At 41.1% G+C, this 22,549-nt stretch overlaps 1 protein-coding gene across 2 annotated transcripts in view; it reads left to right on the top strand.

Moving 5' to 3' along the window:
- The first annotated feature begins 5,433 nt into the window (after positions 1-5,433).
- Positions 5,434-22,549, top strand: part of plxna4 (plexin A4) — a 193,925-nt gene continuing 176,809 nt past the window's right edge. The window contains exon 1 of one of the 2 annotated variants that reach the window (XM_028432887.1): positions 5,434-5,495. The gene's annotated coding sequence lies outside the window, so the exon portion shown is untranslated. Of the gene's footprint in view, positions 5,496-7,357; positions 7,790-22,549 lie in introns of those variants that run through there. The other variant, XM_028432876.1, reaches the window with a different exon arrangement.

Raw genomic sequence — 22,549 nt, 5'->3', positions numbered from 1 at the left:
ATGTATCCATGCATGCATAATTGCACCATTTGCAGCTCTTCTGTCTGACTTGCAAGACAATGATCAATTTAAAATGTAAATGCACACCCTCCATGTTCAATCAATTAAAACTGAAAATAACATTTGTTAACAGTTGCTCCCTCCTCTTCTTCTTATTGGCGCTCATCGCTTATCATCATCTAAGGAATGAATCAAGGTGAAGTGCCAAGGATGTGTCATGCAGTGATAATAAAATACATTTGTTTCCACTTTATTCAGTGTAGGTGCTGAAAGAAGCAGAAGGTTTCCACAGATTCCATCATCAAGTCATGCTGTGATTAAATAAAAGCTGTGGTAAATGATCCAACGTGCTCGGAGCACGACATAAATTTATGTAGCTTAGTTGATACATTAACCATATTTTGTGCTTTTATACACAGAAAGATCAGTGAAGAAAGCAAAATGGAGAATTGTGGGCTGGAGTGTTGTCCTGGTGGAAGAGCACTTCTATTCTCTCAGCTTCCAATGCTGAATTTTCTTGATTGTTGATCTCTTGCTGTCTCAAGAGATCAGTGTGAGCTGTTTTCCTGGTACCAGGAGCACTCCTTTGCATCTCATAAAGCCATTGTGTTGCCTGCAGACCTCACTGATGTGACTTTCTGTTTTTTACTGTGTTGTTTTTTATGTCCCTGGTTGAAAGTGATGGACCTGGGGTCTCATCCATGGTTGCAAACTGCAGAAGGTATCTCTCAACATCCGCTTAAAAAAATCACAGGATTGACCCTTGACATGCCCACTTCAGAAGGTGTGCTGATGGTGACCTGCCTTCTGATATATCTTCCAGGCCTTGCCATGTGACAGCCCAAAGAAGCACCCTCCAGTAGTGATGCTACGTTGTCCTTGTGGACCTCCTTGGGTGATAAGCCCTTGAGCCAGAGGTATCAGGATGACTGCACTGAGGTTGATCTTGTCCAATTTTTAGATAATCCTGATTAGCTATTATAGATGACATGAGAGAAAAATACCCTCCAAAAAACCTTCTTCATGGTCAGTTAAAGAGCTGCACATGCACAGGTAATCAGAGCTGTGTTACTCATCTCCTTCTACCTTAAGCCCCTAACTTGCCAATCAGCCCTAGTTAATCATCTGATTCCCCCACCTGTTTGTTTAAAGAAGCACTGTTGCATGCTCTGCATCTGTGATTTGTCCGTGCTGTCACTTCCTTTCGAAGTGAACCTGTCTCTTAACATTTAACATGATGTCTTCAGACTCATGTCAGAGTGATTTTCAGTGACATGTTTGTGTATGTAGTTTGCACAGAAGGCCGTATCCGCTTTTTGAAGATGATTTTTACTGCAGGTCACAGCCCCTAAAATAAATTCATTACATGCATGAATGCATCCTTAGAAATATTCAATTATTTTAGCCAAGGATATGACAAACAGCACAAGACATGAATACGGGAAGACTGGACCTTAAAAAAGCTATTATGGTCAGAGGATATGAACGCAAACATAAATCTCAACAATGGATGCATTCCGAAGGGGAAGCGGAAGGAGGATAGTGTGTGTGTGGAATGGTGCCAGTCGATACTGTGCTGAAAGCTTCTGGTCAAGTTGGTGAAAGATACTGTCAATGGATTATATCCACAGACCACAGCAATGGATTCCCAGAACCGTTGGTGTGTTTTCTTGTGTGTCACAAAGTGACAGTGAGAAGATGAGTGAAATGCAATCACCCTCTCAGATGGGTGCTGTCCTTGGTCCTTACCAACCTGCATTTCCTATAGTGAAAGAGACAGTTTTGTTTTTGTTACTACTAATACTTTACCACACATTGCTCTAAAGAATATTTTTGTCTGATGAGATGATGTATTGATTTGTATTAATGTGTTCGGACTCAAGTCTCACAGGCTAAGGAAGCTCCATGAGGACACTGTGGTCACCATATGGAAAGGTGTCCAGTGATCATCCATCCATCTCCACATGAGACTGTTAACAGGAGTTTCTGGCTCCAAAAAAGCCAAATCTGTAAAGCCTACAAGCGATGGCAAAGCTTATAATCCATGAGAGTGGATTTGATCTTGTCAAACACTCACCTCCTTCACCTGATTTGGCACACTGAGACTACTACAAGACAATGATGAGCACACTGGGCAAATCCGGCAAACATCAATGAACAATATTTTAGTTTTTTTTACATTAGTTATAAGAGCTACTCAGGAAGTACTAATAGATATATCAAAGTGCATGCATGCTTTATTTTTGGTCGCTGTGTCCCTTTGCATGTATATTAGCTGTCTCTGCTCTCCACCCCCCTGACCATCTGCAGTACCCATCCCAACGGAAGAGTTTAATTCTGGGGGGACAGACACAGCCACGGTCAGGGTGGCTTTGTCTGGATCTCCACGGACATGAGCATGTCTCTCTGGAGAAATAGCTGGCAAAACATTGATTCACCTGGCCCCAGAGTGTGCACGGGCACACACACACACATATGCACACAGCTATATGGACAGACAGACAGGCAGCTGCTGGCTTGATGGGGAGGCTGATGATACATGGATGACTAAACACTCACACAACATGATGGAATAAAAATTGTGCACACATTTACACAAAAAGCAGTAAGCCATCAATATGCAAACTAACTAATTATATGACCAAATGACATATTCAACACACCCGTCCATCCACTCCTACGCACTGGCTCATGCACATGCACATGGTAGATATAAAAAAATGTCAGCTTCAATATAATTTGCTATTCAGTAACTCATGATTCAGACAGAAAATTGAAAACCTATTTACAATCCAAATCAATGGAATATCAGTGTCATTCATTGCGTCCACACGGCACATAAAACTTCATTAACTTGGCGACATGCTAATAGATTTTTTGCGAAATATATGCCATAGATGAGGCTGACACATCCAGTGTTTCACTGTGATTTAAACTAGGAAAGCTCTGACTAAGTGAAGGGATTGGGCAGACACCTTTATGAAGATGGACACAGTAAATCCAGCATCACCATTGGCAGCTCATAAATATCATCATCCCTGAGATAGAAATGACTTGTAAATTGACCATAAAGCTCACACACACACACACACACACACACTTTGAATAACTGATTTAGCAGCCTGAGGGATATACTGTAACAGAAGTGTGATGCATGTCTGTTTCGTGTGTGTGTGTGTGTTGTATGTGTAAAGGGGTAAAGGGGAAGACCCCTGGGAACAGTGTACCTCTGTTGGGTGATCTCTGTATCCCCACAGGCTTAAGATAAACCACATACAGCTGTATTTAAAGGAGTTCACTGAGTTAATTCAGAGGACACCGGGATGCACTACCGGTGCGTGTGTGTGTGTAGACTCACACATGTACACACACACAGTTTTTTCGGCTAGATGAGGAGAGCTGCTGAAATAACAGTGCCAGCTGGCAAAAAAAGATCCACACAGACACACAGATACACATGCACACCTCCCTCCAACCCACTTGACTGCATTAAAAAGGAGGCTTCATCAGAGCTATTCATGTTGCCTCCGTAAGTCATCATCTCATTTGCAAGACAAATGGGGAAGTCAGATTGGTCAGTGCATTTTAATAAAGAGCCAAGCACTGCTAGCATCCACTTCTCCTCCTCTGCCCTTGCAGACGCAGGACCATATTTGATGAGCTCTTAATATACCAACATTCAAATTCATACTATAGTGCCTGTCACTTCTAATTCACTATGCTGAACACGATTGTATTGACGCTGTCATAGAGCTTAAATGTATAAGGTTTTAAAATGGTCAAAATTGGTTACATTTATCTTCATTGTCATCTCTATCTAAGCCTAATGCAAAACAACAACTTGGCATTCAATTACAAATTTAAGTCATTAAAAAGTGCTTAAAATAGTTATTTTTTTGCTCTAAAACAAACTTACATTCATAATTAACCCTTTTTTCTCTTCCTATTTTTTTGATAGTTTTTGCTTCATCGCCTGAAGAGATTAAAATTATTCATATAGCCTGTATTGGTTCAATGATTTGAACAATTTATAGATGCACTAGTGAATATTTTAGTAGCTATTTTTGCTTTAATGCATGCATTTTCTAACACAAACGTACTGTAACGTTGTGTGTTTAAGCTATCAGGACTAACCTGCATGTCCTTGAATTGAATTAACATGTGCTCATGCAAGACACAGATAGCATGTAACTCGTATAATAAAAGTAATTATACAGTCCTGTTACCATTTTAATCTTAGCATGTTTGATCTTAACATGGACCAATGACCTTAACATTCATTTCTAAGGGTCATGTGATCCTGACCCTTCATGGAATGACTATTGTCACTGTAGATTGCAGCACTATTGATTTGCTGTGCTTTGAAAGCTATCTGATTATTGGGATCTGCAGACTGTTGATTTAGCTTGTATTGAATAATTAAATGGACCCAATAGGTTTGTTTTTGCATCCACACAGATTCATCCTTCAGATGACTCCAATAATAAATGAACATAGATCTCACACATACTCAAATCAATGAGCCATCCAAATACATTTGGGCTCCCAACCATCAGAAACAGTATTTTTTATTTTATTTTGGTGGATTTATTAGTGGTCAGTTTTCCATGGAGGTCTTTGTTTTTGTGTGCAATCATAGCACTTTTTACATTAAACTTTAACCAAGGTGGCACAGTGCCCTCTTACAAATGCTCCTCCAGTCCCACATGTGGCAATAATTTGACAGACTTGTCCACATGCTCAACATTTAAATCAACTATTTTAAACCATTCAACCATCCAAAAATGTCAGAAAATATCTCAGCCCGAATTTCAGAGGCTATAGCAAGGCTATAAGTTATAGTATATAACGATTTATTATGTTTACATATTTTTGATATATTTATTAAGAATGGGATGGGCACGTCACATGTTAGTCAGCTGTCTTCATAGTGTGTTATATTAATCATATACATATGTACATACATTTTAATACTAAAAATAAATAATAATTAAAAAACATAATTAGACATATTCAACAGTAAGCTAAACTGAAACAGAAAACTTCTAAATCAGAAATGTAAAAAAAAACAAAATAACAGATAGACAAATAGAGAACACTAAATTAAACAGAAATAAATTAATAAAAAAATAAAAAATATATAAATATATATATAGGCTACCGATGCATACAGATGCATAGACCCCCATTTATAGACAAGCCTTCATAAGCTGTGATATAACATTATATTGGGCCAAAGTCAAACTTTGTGTCCCACAGCTATATGAACGTTTGGTAGAGGGAGTTTCAGACCGAGCCTTTATGGGTGAAACACAGGTGAGTGAGGCTGCGGTCACGTGACCCCCAGCTGGCGTTAATAAGTAGTACCAGGACCCTGCCTGTTTGTTTACAATTGTTACAGCTTTTTTTTATTGTTTTTCTCATTAATTACAGATAAAATGTGTTTGACGGAAGGCGTTTGTTTATTTAGCACACGGATGGAGACACTACCCGCGGTAAGTAAGGTTTCTTCAAAGTTATTGCAGGTGTTTTATAGTTTGTTTCTGTGAATATTAGCTGTTGCGCAGTTAGCACGTGTACTGCTGCTTTTCCCTTTGGTTAGCATACATTAAATAATGCGTATTTGCGCTTCTTTCCTTGCCTAAAAAAGCAACAGAGTGTACTTGGACAATGACAAACATTCTTGTGAATTCCCAGAAAGCTCTTTTTTAAATTTGCCTTACAGTTTGCAGCCCTAAAAGTAACCTTTTTTTCTGGTGCAGTGGACCATTAAAATGTAACCTGGCTTGGCTTCTCTGTGATGTTGGTAGTTCATAGGTTCAGGTTTGTACAGCTGTCCAGGGCAAATAAATAAAAAAAAAACCTCCTGGAATTGTTGAATGGTAACCTGGCTCTGCAGAACCAGTGGAGCTCTTTGCCTGCTTGCATTTGTCAGCGTGGCTGTAAAGTTTCTTTGGCCTGTAGGTGGGGCTCTGATGCAGTGTTTCAAAGCGAAGGACCCCCTCTGGAAGTGAGAGCAGGGAGGGAGAGAAGGAGGGAGAGAAGGAGGGAGAGGAGGATGGAGGCAGGGCAGCGACTGGATGCCGCAGCAGGCAAAATACCTCCCCAAAAAGACCCCAACGCACGCTTCAAGGATGTAGATTAAACAGTCAGAGGGCGCTGGTCACTGGAATTAAAGTTTTATTTCCTTTAGATAGTTGTTTTAATTGAGCTCATAGGCAGAATTTTTACTTCTTTTATGCCACTATTAAAGGTCAGCAGGGCTCATTTTGGGAGATAAATTATGAAATGGAAATTAAAATGCTCCTGGAAAACCTGTGTGCAATACTGAGGCACTGATGATGGATTTGTCTTAACATAAGGATAAGAAAGCTATTTTTAAATAAAATCAAATAAAAAAAGGCATTATTCCTGCACCCCCACACCGCTTATTTCATTAAAGACATGATTACATAATTAGGCTTTTAGAATATTAATTGCCTAAAATGCATGGGGGGAGGATGCACTCCTTAGGCGTGTTAAAAGATCATCAGTGAACAAAAAAATGCAGATTCTAATCCCCTACAACTATGCAAGGGTCGTAATTATGTTGCTGTGTTGCCCTAATCTCTATCTTTAAATGATCCTGCGATTAGATATTCAAATCCGATGATCTGATCATTTCACCCCGGTATTGTAACGTATTTGTGTAAATTCCCCTTTGGCATTGCCAAATCCCATTCTCAACGGGATGACTGATTATATAAACCTTCTCCTGGCTGCGGGACCCGTCCTCACTGTAAAACCACTATTATTTTTTACCAAACCCCTGTTTAATGCCATGTCCATATTTTTAGGTGAGCTTTCACATTGTGAAAACTTCTTCTTGTTCACCTAAAAAAGATGCAAACACTGAAAAACAACTCAGCACAGGAACATCAACTGGCACTTTAAAGGAGATTGTATCATAATGTGTGTCTTTAGAGGTGAACTGGGCTTTTTGTGTGCGCCAAGCCTCTTGAAGGTAGTTGCCAGGGACTTAACCCTTTACTGCAGGCCACTCAGGACCCTTGTTGAAAACAGTCGTCTTTAACAACCAGCTCCGTCTCAGTCCCTCCCGGTCTGAAGATCCGCTCTAAACCTGCAAACTCCTCGGCAGTGTAGACTACTCCCCCCCCCCCCCCTCTCTCTCTCTCTCTCTCTCCCTCTCTCTCTCTCTCTCTCTCTCTCTCTCTCTCCCCTCTCCCCTCTCTCCTCTCTCTCTCTCTCTCTCTCCTCCCCCTCTCTCTCTCTCTCTCTCTCTCTCTCTCTCGCACTCCGCTGCAGCACCCTCAGCACCTCAGTTGAACAGGAGCACCGCACTGAGTCACATCTTATACACACACGCTCTCTCCACGCACATGCACACACACACGCGCGCGCACATACACGCACACAAGCACAGCCTCCTGCGGTATCCCATACGGCGCAGCGGCTTTTCCAACGGCATACCAAGTGCGTCCTCGCCGGGAGATGGGAGGTGCGGCTCCCGGGTCTCAAAGCACTCAGAGCGGCTTAGTAGAGTCCTGCTGATCGGGGATGCTGCTGGACGTTTGCTGCTATTTCTTGTTCCCGTGCAGGAATCGCCTTCTAACTGCACCTCTACCGGGGATTTAAGGAGGACGAGCCGCTTGATCAGGATACAACATTATATTCTAAGCATTTCTCATTTTTGGGAGGGAGTGAAAGGAGTTGGGATTGCTCTGGACGTGCCTCTTATCCGCAGTGTCGATGCGACTGCGGCTGTGAATGATATCTGCATAGATTACAGGTAAGGAAAGAGGCTTGTTACGGCGTTTAGTTCACACTACTAGGACAGTTTTTAGTGTGCCGTGGTTCCTTTATAGCCGGGTTTGAGCTGTGGGGTTGTCACTGCACCAGCCAGGTGACGAGAGGCGTGTTGCACCTGTCCTAGCTGCGCCATGCCCGCTCTGCGCACTCCGGCGATCGGGCGGGTTCTCTTCGGAACCTGTCCATTTGGATCGGTTAACTGGCACCGGGGGACATTGTCATGATAGAATTCCCATCATCTGCTTTTTGGCTCAACTTGGAACCTTACATTGACGGGATTCCCCCCGTTTCTCGCTTCATATCTTCCGTGCCCTTGATCCCATGTGAGCCACAGAGAGAGCTGTATGCCCAAATTGTGCTTGCTCCATGTCAGCGTTAAACTCTAAAGGTTAAAAACTACAACATTTGTCTGGGATTCCGCGTCGGATTTACGCAGCGTCTCCGGGGATAAAGACAATGCAGAATTAGCATTTACAACAGTGGTGTGCAGACTTCTGGACTTCAGTTGGGATTTCACTCGTAGCCCGGCGTTAAATTATGGAAACGGGCAAAAGTATCTGATACTACTCGGGTTTTTTTCAGGATGAACAAAGTATTCTGTAATAGATTTAATACTCTATGAAAACATGTAACAGTGATGGACTCTGAACAGGCTCTTTTATAAAAAAAAAAGTTTTTAATCCGTGCCTTTGCTGCTGTAGACCCGTGTTTCACTGATTGTATGTAGCCTGACATCTTTCAGATATGCTCAACTTTTCTTAACAGATTCTAAACTGAATCTTACGTCTTTTTCTTATACTTATATGTCCCTTATTTCTGCGGGATAAATATGACTTCATGTTTAAATTTCGGCATTCCAGTCTATGCATAGATGGAGTCTAAACTCATGTGTGTGACACATAAAGCCAACCCTGGAAGGTTTCTCCCTGCGCGCTTCGACCTTCGTCTTGCTCAGATCTTTTGCACTTGACCGATGGAGCTCTTCAGGACGGGCTTTGGTTTTAGGGATAGCCAGGTCTTTGTTGACAGAAAACACAGCGGTATCGCTGCAGGGACTTGGTCTCTGTGGTTGTAAGCTGCCGAGTTCAATGTGACATTCCGTCAGGGAATTTCAAAGGATCAGGAGCAGGTTTTACAGATTGTTGAAGGATAGATTGTCAAAAGAATTTTAGCTGTGGGGTGAGAGCAGAAACATTTTCCCAAAGCCATTCGAGTACTTTTACATTGAGTTAACTAGATTATAAACCCAGTTGTAGTGCTCTGTTGTTTTATTGATTGATTACCACAGAATAAAAACAAAATCTTAAGGATTTATTGTCATGCTGCCAAACAAGCTGCAGATTTTGTTTCCTGAGTTTAGAGACATTTCAATAAATAAATGTATCACCTGTTTTCATACAGAGAAAGACTGCTATTTATTTTCAAAGTATAAGGAAGTCAGAACTAATTTAAAAGAGTTTTGGTTCTATGTCTTACTTTCACCTGGACTTATACCTGGAGGTATAACCATCCCCTTTGGCTGAGTGTGTGTGTGTGATTCACATCATTGGAACCTGAGATTTCAGCATGAAGCATAACAGTGCAGGCTCTATCAGCTCAGCCTTAAGCCCTGTGTTATGTTGTAGGTCTTGACTCCAAATGCAGCTTTTATATTCATCTTCTCCCTGCTCCCTCCTTCCTCATTTCCCCTCTTCCCACCCCCTTGTGCACCTCACGCACAGAAAGCAGCTGCTCCAGCCTATGCAAAATGCAGATCCGTAGTACAGCAGTCACACTGAACACTGAGCCCCTCTACCGGTTTCTCCCTCCCTCTGTCCACCTGCACTCCAAGCTCAATGCATCAATTCAGTGATATCACTCCATTCTCTGCAATTCTACATGTAAAGCATTGTGTTATTGTTGGTCCACAAATATATCACAGATAGTTTGTGTACATTATGAGGATGAAGTTTGTTTTGCTTATTGTACATTTAACAGACCGTGGCTGGAGGGGTAAAGCATGTATGCTGGAAAATCCATGAGGGGCAGTGTGGTTCACAGGCTAGTGCAGTGCATAGATTGAGCTTGTATACTTTAGTGACATAAGTTTTCAGTGCCACCAGATTGTTTTAGTTGATCTGAAGATACTTATGATAATAGGCATATATGCCACATTTTACTTTTGAAACTGGGAAATAATTTGCAGTTTGAGGTGGAAAGGAAAAAGTGAACGTGCCTTTGAGCTAAAGTCTTGTTTTTTCCTTAGTTGACGGGTAAAAAACAACTCCTACAACAAATTTAACAGCTTTGGTTGCTTGTCTGCAGGGCAGAGTTTTCTTCTGCTTTTTTGTACCTGTATGATGAGGGCTGACAGGGAAATGTCTGTTTTCTTTTCATGACATGCATTTTATCTTGGAGGTTCCAAATTAATTGCTTGCGTTTAATTGTTGTTTGCTCTTTCGGTCTCTCTCTGTGTGTATGTGTGTGTGTGTCCTGATGACATGAAGATTTCAACTTGTAGAAATATATTCAGTGCTTGAGCAGTTTGATAATCCTATCTCATCTATGTCTTGCATCCTTGTCCTTTGACCAAATTCCAGCTCAGTCCTAAACTCCTAAATACTCTAAGAACACTTGGCACTACACACTCTCCCTCCCTGCCTCCCTCTCTCTCTCTCTCTCTCTCTCTCCTTCCCTCGCTCGCTCCCTCTCTCCTAGTCTGCTGTCAGTCAAGCCCTGCCTATAGGAATTGGAACAGCAGCCTTTATCGGCCTGTAAGCACCTCACATTGACATACAACCCCCTGTCTGTCGGCCAATGTTACGGCTACAAGGCTGTAGTTTGGACCCGCAGAGCACGGCCTTGTCAATATTATGGCTTGCTAATGGATAAACTCTCACTCCAGCCTTGGCAGTAAAGACATTCATTGCATTTCAGGGGTGGCACCATTATAAGAATAAATCCCATAGAAAGTCTTTGCAATGTGATCATGTCAGGGGGCAAACTGTGAATGATTATGAATGGGAAATCTCAGAGAGATTCACTGCAGTGATACAAATGCCTGTGTAGTGTAGGCAAGACGCAGCGGAAATGTGTTTGTGTGTCTGTGTGTGGGTGTGAATGATGCATCTGTGACTTGTTGGTGAGGCCCTATATGAATGCCTGGGTCACAGAGACGTATCGTCATGTCAGACTGAATGATGTGTCTGTGAATTGGACCTGAATGAAGCTCTCTGTTTGTTCTCATTCTCTTTCTGTTGCTCTCTTTCGCACTTGATGTCTCTCTCTCTCTCTCTCTCTCTCTCTCTCTCTCTCTCTCTCTCTCTCTCTCTCTCACACACACACACATCCCTTTGGACTGTGACAGGACTACCAGACACAGGCTAGTGTCCAATTAGACTCCCTCCTCTCTCATGCCACCAAACACCATGGAGGAAATTGCAAATTGTTTTTCCGTGTCACCAACTGTTCTTCCCACCATAATCTGTCCCTCCTATTTTAGTACAGTTAGACAAATGACTCTTTGACAATGATCGCACTGAATTTAATGGGTGGCGCTAACTATATTCTTGTTTTTTAACTGCTGCCGTAGTTAAATGTAGAATGTTTTGAATTGTACAGTACAGAAATGTTGCTTTCTTTATATGAAAGCCTTCAGAAAAAAATCTGTAGTTAAAATATTAATTGTCATTCACCAGCTAGATAAAAACTGTCTTTGTTATGCTGTGTGTATGGACTTGACCTTGGGGGTTAGACTTAAATTTGGTGTGCAGAGTAAGATTATGTTTTAAGAAGATGGTATCTCTGACTGACGGCTTGATGATTTAGATCTAAATTCCAATTTGGGGGCAGGATTCTATGCTACATTAGGAGAATAATTGCTTACAAGTATGTAATTAACCCTTTGGTAATGCACCACAGCACTGTATATTGATGTTTGCCTCTGAAATGACAGCAGAGATCTGAAGTGAGGATCTCCAAACAATAGGTGCTGTGAATTCTATGGGGAGAAATCAATATATGTCACAGTGTCCAATTTAACGAGAACCATTGTTCTCCTCTGAATAGTTAGGTCAGCATATACGGGAAGCAGGATATATGTAAGTGTACAGTTCTACTGTTGAGAACTTCTGTTTTCATCTTGGCCACAGAGACCTATTAAGCTGTCACATGCCTTTATAATGGGGCCCAATACATGTACATGCTACTATATCACAATAGCACCACTTTTATTTTCTCCCTCCAGCCTTCTCTCATGCTTCCTTTCATCTTATTACTCAGTCCTTCTCTCTCTCTCTCGTACGGTTTCAGCCTCCAGCACTCTCCTCCCATATCTTTCTGCCTCACTCTAAGCTGCCAAGCACATAACTTTATCTGTTTCTGTGTGTGGAAAAAGAATCCAGAATGTTGTGACATTGGAATGACCTATGAGGAAGGATATAAACTGAGAAGGAGTCACGGGATGTTGTTTTAGATGGGAATCAGGGAGATGTGGAAAGGCACCAATGTAGCAGTGGGTTTGCCAGACTGCTCCTTTTGATAAGACCATATTAAGCGTTTCTCCTAGGTCTCTATGATTCATATGGAGCTGTGAGTCTGATATATAAACAGCTCTCTTTGATGCAGCGGCAGATGACACGCTGTGGCATATTGGCTCTTATGCTTGTGTGTGCCAAGCCAAGCATGACAAGCAGTAAATTAGTTTTGTTTCAGATGCATGAAATGATGAGAAAATTGCAGACGGTCTTAGGGCATTTTTTTCTCTCATTTGCTCCTTCGCTGACGCCTTAGGTCCACGCCAGGATTAGGCGCCTAATTCTGTTTTCATCCTGCCTGTCGCAAAGAGGCATGGGCACGCATGCTTAAGTATGCATGCATGAGTACACACATGTTCTATTAATCCATATCAGACAATACCTTAGAGCTTTATCACGAAACCTACAAGCTACATGTGAACAGTTATGGCTTGGCATTCATCCCATAGGGACTGTGTTGAGGCACACCCATCCCTTACCTCAGGGCCTTTTTCTCATCACTTCATTTTCCTTCTACTGCCATGTCTTTTTTGTGAGTCTGTAGAAAACTGTGTCTTGTTAGTTGCTTAAGCATGGAATTCTAATGTGTTTTTACATTTGTGAGTGCGCAGGTCCACCTCTTGACCGACAGAGCTTGCAGTAATGTCAGCCTGTAGTAGGTTTGTAGTGGTGTGTTTGCTCTTGACAGTCCACTCGTGTCCCTACTCTGCCTGAACTGCATTTGTTGCAGGCGCTCTGGATTGACCTTAATGAGTGCTGTTCCTCTGTTAAGTTGAACTTGTTTCAGCTTGAAAAGAGGATCAGTGCTTGCAGCGCTAGGTGCTAAAAGAGGTCAGCTGCTTCTTTTGGGCTGTTTTGGCACTCAAAGCACCACCTCCTCCTTACTTGGAATATAAAGAAAACGACACTAGTGGTGCTTTCGGGTTACTGGTAGATCCAAGCTTTTAAGATGTCTATCTGTACTAACAAGGAAATTGCCATGTAAAATGATTGCTGTTATTTAAAATAACTGGCTTTCACTGACACGTGTGATTGACAAAGCCTCCTGTAGGAATTAAGTGCTACACTAATATACACTGAGAATGTTATTACTATGTTTGAGGACTGCATTGTTACAGTATAATATTGTTTCCTGGCAGGGGGGATCCTCTGTTGAGATGCCCTCTCACACACACACACACACACACACTTTCTGATTCTTTTAGCCCCTCTCTCGCTTCCTGTCTGCTCTGAGTGTCAGTAGTGTCAGGGGGCATCAGTATGCAGTGTTACCACAGTAATTGTGTAACAGCGGGTACAGGGAGGACCCCTGCCGCTCCATAGCCAGAAGGCAGTGGGGCAGAGGGAGGATCTACTTTACTGTGATTCCCTCCCTATGTCTTCCCACCTTCTCCTGTCCCCTTCCTGGATATATCATAGTCCAGCAGCATAATGTTGTAACAGAGAGATTTAACAAGGCTTACACAGGGTTTTGTGTTATTCTTCTCTCTGTGTGCTACTCCCTTTTGAGTTTGGGATTTTGCCTTTCTTGAGTGTATTTTTTTTCTTCTGTTGATGGGATTTGGAATGGCTTGTGTCTGTGCAAATGCAGTGATTGACTCTTAGCCAAGGTCTAACTCTCGCCAAGTGCTGTGGAGAAATTTGTTGTTCTTCTAGAAAAACAACACATTTCATTTGTTATTCTGTTAAGTCTTAGACTTTCATCACCTTTGTATTGATTGCCACAATTACACTTGCCAGAAAATAGGACTGGACCCAAAGGTGTTCACATGTACCCCAGTGAAGCACCTTCCCAATTGGCTGTGTCTAGCCATAGGTGAATTATCTAATCTGCAGGTGTCTGACGTCACCCTCTTACACGTCATCCATTGTGTGTTGATTGGAAAGGCTAAGATTAATTGCATACTGCATGCATTTCTGTTTGACTCATGGAGGTCCTATTAAATCTTTCCCACATATAGTGACACAAACCATCCCTACCTGCCACCCACATGACGAACTGTGTTCCTATGGCAACATGATTTGTCAACTGAGAACCCCTCCACAGATATTGTCCTCACTGTTGTGCTTTTCTTGAAAAATAGCAGGAGTCACTGAAGAGATGTGGTTGATATTGTGATGGACTTTTGACCTTTTCTATGACAGCAACTGGACTATTAACATTTCTATCTGAAGTGGGGGAAGATTACTGATACTTGTTGACATTCTCAACACTGACAATGACTGTAGGTATCTGTTGAATCGGCCATATTTTGAGATGCACCTACACGGTGCTTGTCTTACTTTCTAATACTTTCTAATATGTATTTTCTCTCCTTGATGGAAGTCTGCATGCACAGGACAGCAGGAGAGCACTCAAAATGCTGAAATCGTCTAGTTTTAGATTCATCATAGTTGTTTTATTTTATGTTGACCAGCTTGTGCTATCAGCATTATTGTGCCACAGAAGTATAAAAGTAACAGAGACTAGAGATTGTTTTTAGTAAAATAGTTTTGCACCGTCTGATATCCAGTGGTATCTATATGAAACCTCTGAGTGCTCCTTCTTCCGCCTCCCACACAGAGCGCTGGGAGTTACTGTAGACATCAGTATTGCTCCAATCCACAGACAACAGTAGAAGAGAGAAACTCTTTCTCCCTTTTTGTCTTTGTTGGATCCCCAAAAATCCCATCCCTCTCTCTAAGGGTGTCTACAAATGTAACTGTGAAGAAATCCCAAAGTTTTGATTCCTCCCTTCAACCCTTCCCTTTTTTTTGTCCGTTCTGCATTGTCATGGCAGTCCTTCCAGCTGAGCTTTGATTGGGTTGTTCTGGGCCCACTGGCAAATCTGGCAACCAGATAGTGTATTTGTTTGCCTGTGTCTGTGTGAGTAAGAGGTTTTTCTTCATGTCTCATGGAAAAAGCAATGCAACGTAGTTAAGCTTGCAGAAAATCAAAGTGTAAAAATGGGCATGACCAACTCTGGAGTGTGACCAACTCTTTGCTCTCTTCTTCCAGGAGAGGGAAGAAGAGAGGGGTAAAATGCTGGGTAACAATTTGCATCCTCTCACTTGCCACTGTGAAGGATGGCTGGCTAGAAAGCTTGTCTGATATGTTTATGCCACAGGCTTTGAGGGATGGAGTTAAAGGGAGAAGCAAAGTTTGAAGGGAGGCGACCAATGGGGAGGGAGGGACTGTGGAAAGGCATGTAATGGAGTGTAAACCTACCTGAACTCGGTTTACCCACCCCTCAGTTGGTGAAATGGCTCTGACACAGCTGAAGGATGTTTTTCTTGTAAATTTAGAGAATATTTTGCTGCAGTTTTGCTGCCTGTATATAGCTTTGCCTGTTACATTTAAGTGTTATTGTGTTTTGAAAAGTTAACTACAGACTGTTGGTAACAATATTCCATTAAAATAGTCTAATAACATTTAGCGTTAGATTTGTAAACAGGCTTGCCTCTGTGCTACAGTCCTGTGCTGAGTCCGTCATCGTTTTTTGGCAGCCAAACAGGCCTGTTCATGGTGAGTGAGCGTGTCTGCTTTGTGAAACACAACCCTTGCCCTACAGTTAGATGGAAAAGAGAACAGACATAACACAAATAAAAAAAAAAGTGTAAGGCTTGACTCGGCTGCTCTGTAGCAAAACTCTTGATGTGGGCTCTTCATTTTAAACTTGTTGACAGCTTTGATTCTTTCTATGGTAGTGTCTCCGTCTTGACCCTGGGCTAGCACACCCACCTAGTCCAACAGCCAATGGCAGCAATGTAGAACAAAGCTGTTTTGCAGTGCTTCCCAACTGTCTGTACAGTTGGATGCCTTGAAGTAAACAAGTTGAAAGCAAGTTTTGCCATGTTTCTGTAGCAGGAGGATGTTAGTTTAAAATACTTCAACAGATGTTCTTCAATAGTTTTTTGTTATGGGTGCACTTGCAGTAGTAATTCATCAGTGTTCAGATCCAATGCATAGTAATCGATAATTCTCTTAAATTGTGTCAACATAACATCTGTTTTATCGCCACAAAGGTTTGAAGCTTTGTTTTAATTGTGAATTCACCTCAATGGACGTTGCATCTGCTGCACAAATGGCTCAAATGATGCATGTGGGGGATCATTTGACTCATTAATTAAATAAACATTGTCAACATTTCCACCACAAGCCCAAATGAGACTAAGCCCTATAATTATTGACAATTATTGGCAATTGTTGGCAATTACTAGCTAGTATGGCTTCATGCCAACATTAGTTTTACTTGTGATATGTCGATAGATCCTTTCTGCAGTCCAAGGCCAATGAGTGGCATGCAAAAAAGAGAGAGATGGGAGCAGGTATGTGTGGTTAGTAGTTGCCTGTGTAGAAATAATTTAAAGTGTGAACATGTTTGCTGAGCAGCTTAAATATCACACTATTTAATCACAATAATTTTTTATGGTAATCATTTTCTTTTTTTTCTTTTTTTTTTGCTTTGACCTTTTAGGAAACTCACACATTGACTTCTCCACTTATGCTCATTTATTAGCAATTTCTTCTTCTCCATGGTTGTAGTTAGACAGCAGCATTTGCTGAATGTGTTTAAAATAGTTATATTTCAGTGGGTAGAAGGGCACTTTTGACACATCTTGTCAAACTGCTCATTTTTTTCAGTATTCTGAGACCATTACTGTAGAGCTGCAAGTCTCTGCAGGTGTAGACATACTGTCTTCACTAGAATGGCCCATATTCTCATAGATCCCACACGGTCTATACTTGGGTAATATACACTGTATCGGCAACAAAGTATGACATGTACTTTTTTCTAAAAAAAGAGATTCTAATTCTTCTAATTGAGGTGAGTGAAAAGCCAGAAAGAGTCAAAGTTATATGAGTGATGGGACGCATGTTTGGGTGTGTGACAGTGCATCATGTCTCTACCTTGCAATGTTTGTCAGCTGCATCGGCTGCGTGTAAAGCAACAAGAACATTTGTTTTCAAATTCAGCTTTTGTTGACACAACGAAACAATGCTTTTATTGGCTGAACTGAAGTTTGTGTTTTTTTTCTTGGTTCAGTTGATTACTGGAGACGCTGTAAAAGAGGTTGTGGGGAGTTAATGATTTACAGAAACAAAGGAAACAACAAGTCCAGTAATGGTCAGTCAGCTGACCTCCTTCCAGCTGTGCCCAGTAAACCCAGGAGCTGAAGATCTTTAAGACTCTTCGTCTACTGTGGATTATAAGGGAGAGCCGTAATCCACATGCTCCAGGCAAACCAAATCATCCACTGCACTAATGAGGCTTACAGATGTGTGTGTGATGGAATGAGACACAATAGTATGGATTAATATGATTATTTATTGTCCTTCACACAGAGTTCACTTTTAAACCAACACACCCATCTGTTTTACACTTACACAACTTGTGGAGTAGACACTTTTTTCACACTTCTGTGTTTAGCTGAAAAACACATCAAAAAGATAGTGTTGAAAAAGACTGAGAGATCAAAGAAGAAAATAAAGCACCAGTTTATAGTTTTATTCTAATCACCACAAAGCTTCTAAATTATCAGGCATTTGTGTCTAAGAAGTTAATCTCAGAGGTCAAATCTGTTCAGCAACGGAGACAGGAAGGCATTGTAAGCAGAGGCTTTAGACAGGTCACTAAAAAAGGATTTATAGGGAGAAACAGACTGAAATATAGATAGATATAAAGAATGAATACAAAGGATGTCTCACTGGGGCAGGTCTGATCCTGTAGAGTTACTAAGCCAGAACGAGTTAGCCAATGGTTGATTTAAGAAGCAGTTATTTGGCATGTCACAGTAATGTTTCTTTCCCTTTGTGCCACACAGAGTACGTATTTCAGGGTTACTTGATATCAAGTGCTTTTTTTAAATTTTTTTATTTAATATTGTGAAAGTTAATAGAAATCACTGTTGACCCTGGTGTTGTTTTGAATATTTGACAGTTCTGTGGTCTCCTTTGTTCTGCTGGTGGGGCTACATTTTAAATTCATACCACACATTTGTTTTTCACATTTCTCTTTCCACCATGCCAGTGTATTCAGATGTCATGGAGACAGTTAACATGTGCTTTCTCTCATGGGACTGTTAGTCTCTGGGCTTGTCTCAACCTAGACCTTCACATCCCCACCCCACCTTTCACTTAATCTCTGCGCTATTGTGAGTGAACACTGTCAGTTATGTTTGCATGTTATGATTAAAGACTTCTTCACAGCAGGCATTGTGGCTTGAAAGGAAGGAGGAAAAGTGAATTTAATTTGTGTGTCCTTTTTCCAGGATCCAGGTACTGGCACGGCTTAATGGAACACTTTAACTATACAGAGTCATCATTTGATTAGCTCTGCCTTTTTTCTGCCTGTTAAGACATGTCAGAACATTTACTATTCATAATTTGCACTTCCTTTCATATTTGTGATCCAGATTCTTTCTTTTCCTTACCTACTCTGTTTCATTGTGCATCAGTGAAGAAAGTGTCCCAGCATCAATTAAGAATGGATCACATGAATTTCTGCTCTATTTTATTGTGACATTATTTTGTCATTACCTCTTGTACCTCAGCGTTTTCCACTCCAATAGAAATATGTCACTCTAAAATAAGGGCATGGTCCAAAACAGACCTTTGGTTTTGGCTCTCTAATAATTCAAAGGTCAAACAAAAGTTGGTGCAGTGCCTTTGTGTTTGTTGACACTAATTGTCTTTAAAAGCGGGCTGGAAACCTTCCTGTTTACAGATGCATATAATTTTAAGTTTTTTAGTTTTAAAGTGTCAATGTACATATAACAGCTGTTTTGTTTTTTATGTGAAGCACATTGTAAACAGATTTTTGCCTGCGTGCCACTTCCCACCAGTGTCTGTTAGGCTTTATCATCTCACTCAACTTAATATTACCTCTGCTATATAAGCTGTTTATTATGATTGGAGGTCTAAAGTGTGCCGTGTGCAAAATGAAGTGATATAATTCCTGATTTATTACCTGCTTCAGTAGCACTGGTGTGCTTGGACATTGCTGAGCAAGAGAAGCAGGGGAAAAGGGAAGTGGAGGAGGTGGGAATGTGCAAGAGCTTTAAGTACGCCACCTTTAGCAGAAGTCAAGGCTTAAGAAAGATGTGCATGGGCCTGCTCGTGGACAGCTGTCATTAATATGTAAGAGTAATTTCTGAGATTCTTCTTGGTTGTCAAGATATGGTAGGAATGTGTTGAGTTACCTGTGATTAAAGTTGAATACTTATATTGGCCATGCTGATGTAACAGTCTGGAACTTGGATGCAGACAGACATAAGCGCTTGCAAGCTCATTGTTAAGCTGCAGCAGCTCAGCAAAGATCCTGCCTTGAAGCTAGCAGAAAAAACATTTCAGTCTCTTTAACCAAAAAACACACATAGCTCAGTACACTGATGTGTTTTTTATGTCAGTGTTTCTCACACTGCACCAAAATACCCACAGTCATTCCAGCTTCAAGCAAACTACAACTCATAATTAATTACTGTGTCGAGGAGATGGGATACTGGAAACCAAAGATGAGGAGCAGAAAAAGAGCGAGGGTAAAAACAGGGGCAGAGAGAGAGAGAGAGATTTTACTCATGAAGTAACTGAAGAGCCAAGGGAGAAGCTGGAAGGAGAGTAGACACAATGTGGGCAAGGAAGAATGGATGGCTGGAGAAAGAGAGGGAAGACGTGTTGGGACTTAAGGTGGTGCCAGTCAGAAAACGATGAAGGCAAGAGCTGATTTGTCTACACAATCCTGCATTCCTGTCTGCTCGTTAGCAATGGGAATAAGGGAATTTGGGGAGAGTGAGGGACTGGAATATAAAGGGAAAAGAGAGCTAGAGGCTTTGAAATTGTTCTATGAAAGCAGCTGTCTTACAGTGCCTAGCAACACCATTTAAGAAGGTTTCTTGGCTGCATTCATCGTAATTACAGCAAAATATCTGCTTTTGATTCCAAACAAGCTTATATATGGAGCAACATGAGTATTACCAGGGTGCAGCTTGAAGAGTGATTGAGACGATTTTCTTTCTTAACAAAAAATGTCACAAATATTGGCTAAATGTGCATTTAAAAGTATTAATAAGTGTACCTTCTCCTCTGATGGCCACATTTAAAAATGTTTAGATTAAATTTAGATTATAAAATTTAGCCTGTCCTTTTATCTTCATCTGAAATAGTGATGAGGCTCTTTAATCATAATTTTCTCAACATTAATTCTCTAATTACAGTGTAGTCTTCACTGGTGGGTGGCTTCTGCATCTTTGTTGAGACTCAGTCATTCTAATTAAATTGAGTTCATTAACTTCACCCTATGAATGGCCTCCGCTGGTCACTGCTTTGTATCAAACCCAGAGGCCCCTCCCAATGAAGGAAGCCAGCCACAACCTATAACCCAATCAGAGCGAGGAGCTGACAGCGAGCCAGTGGGCTCTTCAACAGTCCTAATGATATTAGAGCCTCCTGATCTGCTCTGATGATAACACACTCCACCAGTCTCAGCCTGCATCAGCACCTACAGTGACCCAACCCGAGCCAGGAATGTGTGTGAGTGCATCGGAGTGTTTGTGTTTGAGTGACCTTATTTTGGAATCAAGGACTTGAGTGCTGCGCTAATGCCACCGGTGACATTGTAACCAAAGGCACAATGCACAGATTATTTCTTTAGAGAAAACCATTCCTGAGGGGCTTGACTCTGAGCATGTGTTTTAGAAAATTGAGCGAACACCATCCTACTAAGGAGGATTTGTAAGTCTTAGTTTTGAAAAAGTGAAAGAGAAGGAGTGGCATAAAATGAAAGATTGAGCAAGGAGAGGGGATGGGCAGATGTCAGCTATTTCTCTAAAATCCAGAGGGGTTCCTTAGTTGGATCTTTGCCTAGACTCCTTCTTTGAAATGCTCTTAGTCTAGGAGCGACAGACAGACCACAAGCTAGTGAGAAAGCTAGGCTGTGTGTGACACAAATTGTGTACTTGACACACTTATGCTGGATCAGTGATTCACTATATGCTTGGCTGTATTTCACTAAGCATCTTTTCAGGACACGTTTTTTCTGGATTTTAGGTCCCCCCTTTTTTATTGTCACAGAATCTGCAGCAACTTAGTTCATATGACTTAGATTTATCATCACTGTGATGTGTGAAACATGGACATTAACACATTACATATAAAATGTAGTGACAGAATCTGGTAATGCGACACCATCCCACAGGGTTGCGCACAGCTGGATTCTGTGTGACTGTACCCTACACTGCGTGTCTATTGATGATCCCTGCATACATGCGCCTTGTAGTCATGCCATTTGGCCAACTAAATTTAGTGACAAGGTGCATGATGGTTTAGAAAAATACGAATTCCTGAATGGGAAATGAGCACATTTTTTTTTAAATCTCATGAGCACACGACATTAAAAAAAAAAACATTTTGTCCTTATGTGCTCCATAGGAAGAAGCTCTATTTTAAAGCTATTATTCTGGTAAATTATTTTTTCATTTTTATTAATTTAAACTAAACTCTGATTAGACCGAAGAAAAGACTGCAGACTGCTTTGTAACGGACTGAACAGCTACTGAGCATCTCCTATTAAAATCGCTGTTTTCACAACTCAATTTTTTCGTTAATTATTAAACACAATGTATTATTTGTGGTGCCTTGATGCTTGTAAACACTGATGATTGCTACATCTGTAGTCATAATGTCTCTCCAGTCATATTTCTTCCAATCACATGATGTGTACAGTTGACAGTATAATTCCAAGGCTTTCTTTGTAATATCAACAGCTCTGTGTTGGATTAGACCTCCTAACCCTGATCTTGACAGGGTATCTGGTGACAGTAATCCATGCTGCTAATCCACGTCTTAATGTAAACACCAAGGACACTCCACCTTCTCTCTATCCTATGTGTCCTCCTTTTTTCTTTTCTTTCCCTTTGCTTCCTTCCTGAGAGAAATAGGGATGCCATCTGTTTGGTGTATCAGCAGGGGTTAGCTTAGCCTGATAGGCTTGTTGGACCTGATCATTCAGCAATCATTACTTCAAATTTAATATTTGCTTGTATTCTGTTCATTGTATGTTTGAATTTTCTTTTGCTGTAATGACAGTAATAATATTAATAGAATTCAGCCACATTGATGTGTTTGTTATTCTGCCATTCCTCAAAATAGGGTTGTAGCTGCCCTGCCAAGGTAATGGTTTTAATTAGTGTGCGTGAATCAAAACAATGATTAGCTGCTGCTGTTTTTACAAATACTACTGCGGAAAGTG

This window comes from Parambassis ranga, chromosome 2 (assembly GCF_900634625.1).
Source record: "Parambassis ranga chromosome 2, fParRan2.1, whole genome shotgun sequence".
Lineage (NCBI taxonomy): Eukaryota > Metazoa > Chordata > Actinopteri > Ambassidae > Parambassis > Parambassis ranga.
The sequence above is the reverse complement of the archived record's forward strand: the minus strand, read 5'-3'. Positions and strand labels throughout refer to the sequence as shown.